This window comes from Octodon degus, unplaced genomic scaffold (assembly GCF_000260255.1).
Source record: "Octodon degus isolate 3935 unplaced genomic scaffold, OctDeg1.0 scaffold00153, whole genome shotgun sequence".
Classification (NCBI taxonomy): Eukaryota; Metazoa; Chordata; class Mammalia; order Rodentia; family Octodontidae; genus Octodon; species Octodon degus.
In genome coordinates, this window is record NW_004524729.1 from 5,988,769 (window position 1) to 5,995,591 (window position 6,823).

The following is a 6,823-nucleotide window of genomic DNA, read 5'->3' on the forward strand; positions in this document are numbered from 1 at the left end:
CGGTTCGGAGCGAGCCGCCGGCCGGCCGCACCCGCGTTGGAAGGCGCCTCGCCCTGGGCCGGGCCCATGTGCGTGCGGCCCGCTCCAGGCCGCCCGGGCTTCGCCTTTGCCAGCGCCCTGGCCTCCACGCAGGCCTCCGAGGAGCCGCCGCGACCCCCGGCCCGCGGGGCAGGTGAGTGCGGCTGTCTGCGGGCTGCTCCCGTGGCCTTGAGCGGTGAGGGACACCCTCCGCCTGTTTGCTCCGGGTCGGTCGATCAGTCAGCTCGCCCGTATGTCCGCTCCGCCGTCCTTCCACGCCTGTCGGTCAGCGCCCCTTGTCAGTGTACTGTTGGGCGCGCCACCACCAGCCAGCGACCCTGTCAGCACACCTCGTCGCTGTTCCTGTCAGTCAGAACCCTGTCCACCCCCGTCACTATTCCTGTCAGCCAGAGCCCTGTCAGCGCTGTCAGTGAGTGCCGCCCCTGTCAGCCAGAGCCCCTCAGCGCCCGTCAGTCAGTGCCTGTCAGTCCGCACCCTGTCAGCGCCCGTCAGTCGTTGCCCCTGTCAGCCAGTGCCCCTCAGTGATGCTCCTGTCAGCTCCACTGTCAGTGTTCCTGTCGGGTGGAGCGCCCTGTCAGTAGTGCCCCTGTCAGTGTCCCTGGTAGAGCCCTTTCAGTCAGCGTTTCTTTCCTGTGTGTCACACAGCTCGCCTGCCAGCACCCTGTGAGCCACGGTCCCCCACACCATCACCTCTACCCCCAGTCAGTGCCCTGGTCATACAACCCTTAGCCTCCCCGTGCACCACGAACCCTTTCAGCTTTCAGGGATAACACTCTGGCATGTGCACCTGGTTTGCTACCACTGCCCTTTAGGATTGGCTTCGCCCTGTCTACCTCCCATCAGTCTCTTGTCACTCAGCATCCTGTTTCTCAGTGTTGCCTTCCACCTCTCTCCACCTGCCAAGCCCCCTCTGACATGACCACTTCCCTGGGATGGGCTGCACCCCCCAGGACTGGCTGTCAGCAGTTTCGCCATGCTTGACAGTGGTCTCTGTCAGTGTCCTGCTCTCAGTGCCTGCCAGCCTTTCAGTGGCCTCCCCCTTAGTGACTAGCCTAAGTGTCTGCTCCATGTCTGGCAAGGTCCCTCCACTCTTTCCTGTCAGTGTCAGGGTGGAGCTGACCCCACCCTCCCATGTCAGTGCTTGCCTCCTGTAAGGTTCCCCACCCTCACTTTAGTGTTATACACTTTTTTTTTTTTTGTCTTTTTGAGACAGGGTCTCACTATGCAGTTTAGGCTGGCCTTGAGCTCACTTTGTAGCCCAGGCTGGTCTTGAACTTGCAACAATCCTCCAGCCTTCAGCCTCAAGTGCTGGGTTTATAGGCATGTGCCATCATGCCAGTGATGCTGTTTTTATGGTCCCTCTACCTGCTGCTTTGCATCCTTTCAGTCTGTCATTCAATTATTACTTCCAGTTTGCTGATAACTTGCTGTTGCCACCAGCTAGCCCTGCTCTCAATACAAAGCCCCTCCCATCACTCTTCTCCCTACTCATCTTGTTCCTGTGCCATTGTCCTGTCTGCTATTCTTACACTCCACCTCTCCCCTTCTCCCCTACATGCTCATGGCTTCTCAATGCCCCATCATTGACTGTATTCATCTGTTCACCTTTTCTTACCCCCCCTCTACCTGCCAGTTTTCTTTTTCCTTCTTTGTGATGCTGGGGATTGAATTCCTACCCTTTCAGTGCTGAGTAACTACTACCCAGCTATATCTCCAATCCTGATTTCTAGGATTTTTGTTGGTTTGTTTTGAAACAGAGTCTTGCTATGTAGTTCAGGCTGGTCTTGAACTCATTATGTCTCCCAGGCTGGCCTTGAACATGAAGTGATTCTTTTGCCTCAGCCTCCCAAGTGTTGGGATTACCTAAGTGCACCACCATACCTGGCTTGATTTCTGGGCTTTTTGATGAAATAGATGGACAGTGACAATTTACTGAAATAGGAGATTGGATTGCTGTGGAAAAAGGCATGGAAGGAGTTCTATGCTGGCAGGAGAAAGCAAGGTTTTCTTTTGGCTGAAAGTAGAAGTCTGAGAAGTCCAAGGGTTGTTAGGGAAAAAGTGTCTTGTAGAAGAATTTAGAGCCCGCGGAAGAAGTCAGGCTGCAGGTGTACAACTTTAAGCAGGAGGATAATGTTTAGAACCTTGGAAATGACTACTTAAAGCACACACACACACACACACACACACACACACAGAGCAAATTGTATTGAACATTTATTATGTGCTGTTGAATTAAATGCTTTTTGTGAATCATTTAATCTTCACATCAACCCTAGGATGTAGGAACTATATTTTCTCTGTTTCACAGGTGGAGTATTCTACAAATAATAGATCAAAGACTTGTACCCAAAGCAGTTTGACTCTAAATGTACCTTTCCTTTTATTACTTTAAATTTTTGGATAATAATAGCAATAGCTTGTTGAGGATATATTTCAGCAGCATAAGGGTCTGCCTGGCAAGCTCAAGGTTCTGAGTTTGATCCTTAGTACTGTAAAAAAAAAAATCTGATTAATAACAGTAGCTGATTTCTGTCAGGCGCTTGTGACATCTGTGAGAGATCTGTATGCTATAGGAAAACCTTACAGAGAAATACAGGCCCAGGCACTTTTTGCTTGGTAGTTTGTTTTGAGACAGTCTCACTGTGCAGTTCAGGCTGGCCTTGAGCTCACTTTGTAGCTCAGGCTACTCTTGAACTTGCAGTGATCCTCTTGCCTCAGCCTCCTGAGTGCTGGGATTACAGAAATGTGCCACCATGTCTGGCTAGACTACCATTTTTATACAGCCCAAGCTTGCCCTGAACTTAGTGTATACTGCAGGCTGACCTTGAATTTGAGACAGTCCTCCTGCCAGAACCTCTTGAGTGCTGGGATTAGAGGCATGTGCCACCATACTTAGTTCAAAATATTTTGAAAATTTTGTGCTTTAAAAAAAAATCTTTAAAAAAAAAGAGATAAAATATAGCAAAAGGAATTTTAAAAAATCTTTTATCTATTTATTTATGTGGTACAGGGTCTTGCTACACAGGTCAGACTCGTAGTGACGCTCCTGTTTTAGCCTCCCCAGTACTGGGATTGTAGGTGTGTGCCACCATGCCCAGTTTTGGTGGCTGGCTCAGTACCCATGGCCAGCACAGCATGCAATACCAGGGATCGAACCTGGGTTCTTGCACTGGCCAGACAGGCACTTAGACTGCTGAGCTATCTCCCCAGCCCCTTGAAAATTTTGAAACAGTAACTCGCTGAGTTGCTAGATTGTGCATGCTGGGTTTGAATTTACAATCCTTCTGCCTTAGCCTTTCAGAATGCTGGAATTACAGGTGTGTACCACCATGCTTGATTGGATTATTTTTTGTGTTTAAAGAGTTAAGAAATACATTGTGACTACAAGTCCTTTGTAGGGGGCTGGGGAGATGGCTTAGTGGAATAAGTGCTTCCCTGGCAAGTGCAAGGGCCTGAGTTCAATCCCCTGTTCTGCCAAAAAAAAAAAAAAAAAAAAAAAAAAGTCGTTTGTAATGTGGTCATATATGTGTGCATATGTACATATATAGTGAGGGAGTGGGAGGAGAGGCAAGGGGGTATATAGGCGTGCTTTTTCCTGGTTTTCTTTGTTTTTGTTGTTCCTTTGAGACATCTTTTCTATTTATTTATTTGGTACTAGGATCAAACTTGGACCTTGCTCTTGGCAAGCAGGCACTTATGCCACTGAGCTATATCCCCAGTGCCTTTTCTTTCTTTTTTTGTACTGGGATTTGAACTCAGGACCTAATGCTTGCCAGGCTAGGGCTTGTGCCACTAAGTGATATCCCCAGCTCATTAATTTTTATTATGATGTGATGTGTTGTCAGGATACATTTTTTCCACTTTTTGTTGTTTCCACTTACAGATACACAATTCAGCATCATTTGGCTTTTTTCTTAATTTTTATTCATTTTAATGAGAAAAAAGAATAGCAATGAAACAGTTTCAATATAAGTTAGTAGGACACTTACAATAATTAATACAGCATCATTTGTTGGAAAGACCATTTTCTCTATTAAATTGTATTGGAACCTTTGAGATATATATATATATATATATATATTTTATTTATTTTATTTATTTATTTATTTATTTTGACAGGGTCTTGCTATCTAGCCCAGACTGGCCTTGAACTCATGGTGATCCTCCTTTGTCAGCCTCTTAAGTGCTGGAATTACAAGTGTGTGCCACTAATCCCAGCCTCTTTGTTATAAATTATTTATTTAATTTATTTTTGGTACCAGGGGTTGGCCAGGGATTGGACTCAGGATCTTGTGCTTGTCAGGCAGGCACTTACGCTGCTGAGCTATAATCCCTCTTTGTTATAAATTAGTTTAACATGTATGTGTAGACTTCTGTGGGCTTTCAGATATGTTTCTTTTTTCTTTTTTTTTGCAGTTGCTTGACTCACAGGTATCAGCATGTATAGTTAGAGTGAGAATCCTACCAATTACGATATTTACACATGTGGGTCTGGTTTATTTCACTAATAAGTATATCTTCCAGTGGCATCCACTGAAATATAAATGCTTCAGCTTTATCAATCTTTATTTTTTCCCCATAATTTTATTGAGAAACAAATAGCAATGAGACAGTTTCAAACCAAATTGGTAGGACAGTTTCAATAATTAACACATTGCATTAACATATAGCAATTAACCTAGTGGTTAATTGCTGTACAAGATGCGGACATGATATCCTATTTACAAACACCATCACAACAAATCCCTCTATTTATTAAGAGAATGTAACTATATATCTATCCTACCATTTTGAATACACAGATACAAAATGGACATTCATCTGTATCCCCTTTTTTTTTGTTAAGTTCCATCATTTAAATATTTTAGGTGTGTAAACTCAGCAAAATATTCTAAGAGAGTTCAGAGGTCCATAATAGTATTGGGTCTTCTGCTTCACTGGCAGTGTCAGAAATTGTTGACCTGAGTCCCCTACAGCTCCAATAACACCATGGCTTTACTTCTTATATTTCGTTTTTATACTTTTCTGCTGGATGGTTAAGACCAAGGTGAAGCAGGACCTATGAAACAAGAGTTGTAGCTTTTGGGTCTGATAAGGTCAGTGAAATCCCCTCAGGATTTATCCTGAGATCCTGTACCTCAGATTGTAGAACCTTTGTCAGTGTCAGCCATGTGGATGAGTCACGGCCATTGCTTGGCCAGTGTGCTCTCTGTGAAAGCCTGAGAGAATGTTTTCTCTCCATGTGACTCTCCTTAGGCACACTCTACATTATCGATCACTTTCCTCTTTGGCCCCATAATCTCCTTGATCAGAAAATTTGGGATACTACCGAGTTACATGATGTTACAGTACAAGTTCTCATATGTCCTGAGTCTTAATTGACCTTGGAAGGCTAGGGCCAAAATGTTGGCTTTCCTTGAGGCCCTCCTTTTTCTCTAATTTTGGTCTGCAAACTTAGGTTGTTAACCATCCAGAAGACAAGCTTATTGTTATTACCATACAACCTAGGCTGTTAAGCTTGACCTCACTATCTGTCTGAATATCAAACATCTTAGGCATAACATGGAACAGGTATTTTTCATCAAGAATTGATATGTTGAACTTTAAGTCCCTATAGAATATGATGAAAAAACATTTAAAAATTAGAATATATTTATGTTTCTTTTTTTGAGATAGGTTTTCACTCACTAATTCAGTTTGGCCTTGACCTTGCGGTGTAGCCCATGCTGGACTTGAGCTCATGGTAATCCTTTTTTCTCAGCCTCTTAAGTGTTGGGATTACAGGTGTGTGTACCACAGCTGGCTCATATATGTTTCATTCATATGCTACCCCATTCTTTTCTCTTGGTACCAGGAATTGAATAGCGTATGTTATTTTGTTTTCTTTCTTTATTTTGAAATCAGTGTTGCCTAGGCTAGGCTCAAGTTTGGAATCCTTTTTCCTCAGCTTCCCAGAATGCTGGGATTACAGGTATGTGCCACCATGTAGAGCTTTTTTTGTTTTTGTGAGACAGCTTGGCTTTGAACTCACTTATGTATCCCAGGTTGGCTTCAGATTCACAGATCTTCCTGCCTCAGCCTCCCAAATGCTGGGATTACAGCTTCTGATTTTACCTCAGTCTTCACAGTTGTCTTTAAGAGAGGGAAACTAGCTTCCTAGAGTGATTGAGTAGGATTGCTAGGCTATATTTAATGTTCACTTGGGATTTGTGATCATTAATTTAAAATGAGTAAAACTCAAGCTAGATTTCCTCATGGAAGCCTTCTGTGACCAACATTCTCCCATAATTCCAGCCCCCACCCCCATGACAACAATTGCTAACATTTTTTTTGGTAATTACTGTTTGGGGGACCAGTATTGGATACTGTCTGTGTCTTCTTGTTTAATACTTGCACTATCCTTTGAGGTATATACTGTTAGCATCTATGTCATAGTAAAGGAAACTGAGGCACAGAGACTTGAGAATTTACACTACAGTATAGTCAATGGTATAATCTATGTTCTCCATCTCTGTGTGATAACCAAATTCTGGGTTAGTCAATATAGGGGAAAAAAGGAGTTATCAAAGTGGGTATAAAAGGAATTATGAAGGTCATTGTGGTCTTTGGTTGGTTGTATAATACTGAGTCTTCTAATTTTTTTTTGCAAAACCGGGGATTAAACTCAGACCCTTGGGCTGGTGAGATGGCTCAGTGGTCTAAAGCACCTACTTAGAACAAGCTTAGCAAAGCACAGAGACCGCGGTTCAGTCCCTCAGCACCACATGCCAGCCAGCCCCGCCCC

The 6,823-nt window shown here is 44.1% G+C and overlaps 1 protein-coding gene across 6 annotated transcripts in view; it reads left to right on the plus strand.

The window, feature by feature from the left end:
• Window positions 1-6: 6 nt before the first annotated feature.
• Window positions 7-6,823, plus strand: part of Ppp6r2 (protein phosphatase 6 regulatory subunit 2) — a 94,714-nt gene continuing 87,897 nt past the window's right edge. For all 6 annotated transcript variants that reach the window (XM_023702467.1, XM_023702466.1, XM_023702471.1 and 3 more), the window contains exon 1: window positions 7-172. The gene's annotated coding sequence lies outside the window, so the exon portion shown is untranslated. The remainder of the gene's footprint in view (window positions 173-6,823) is intronic.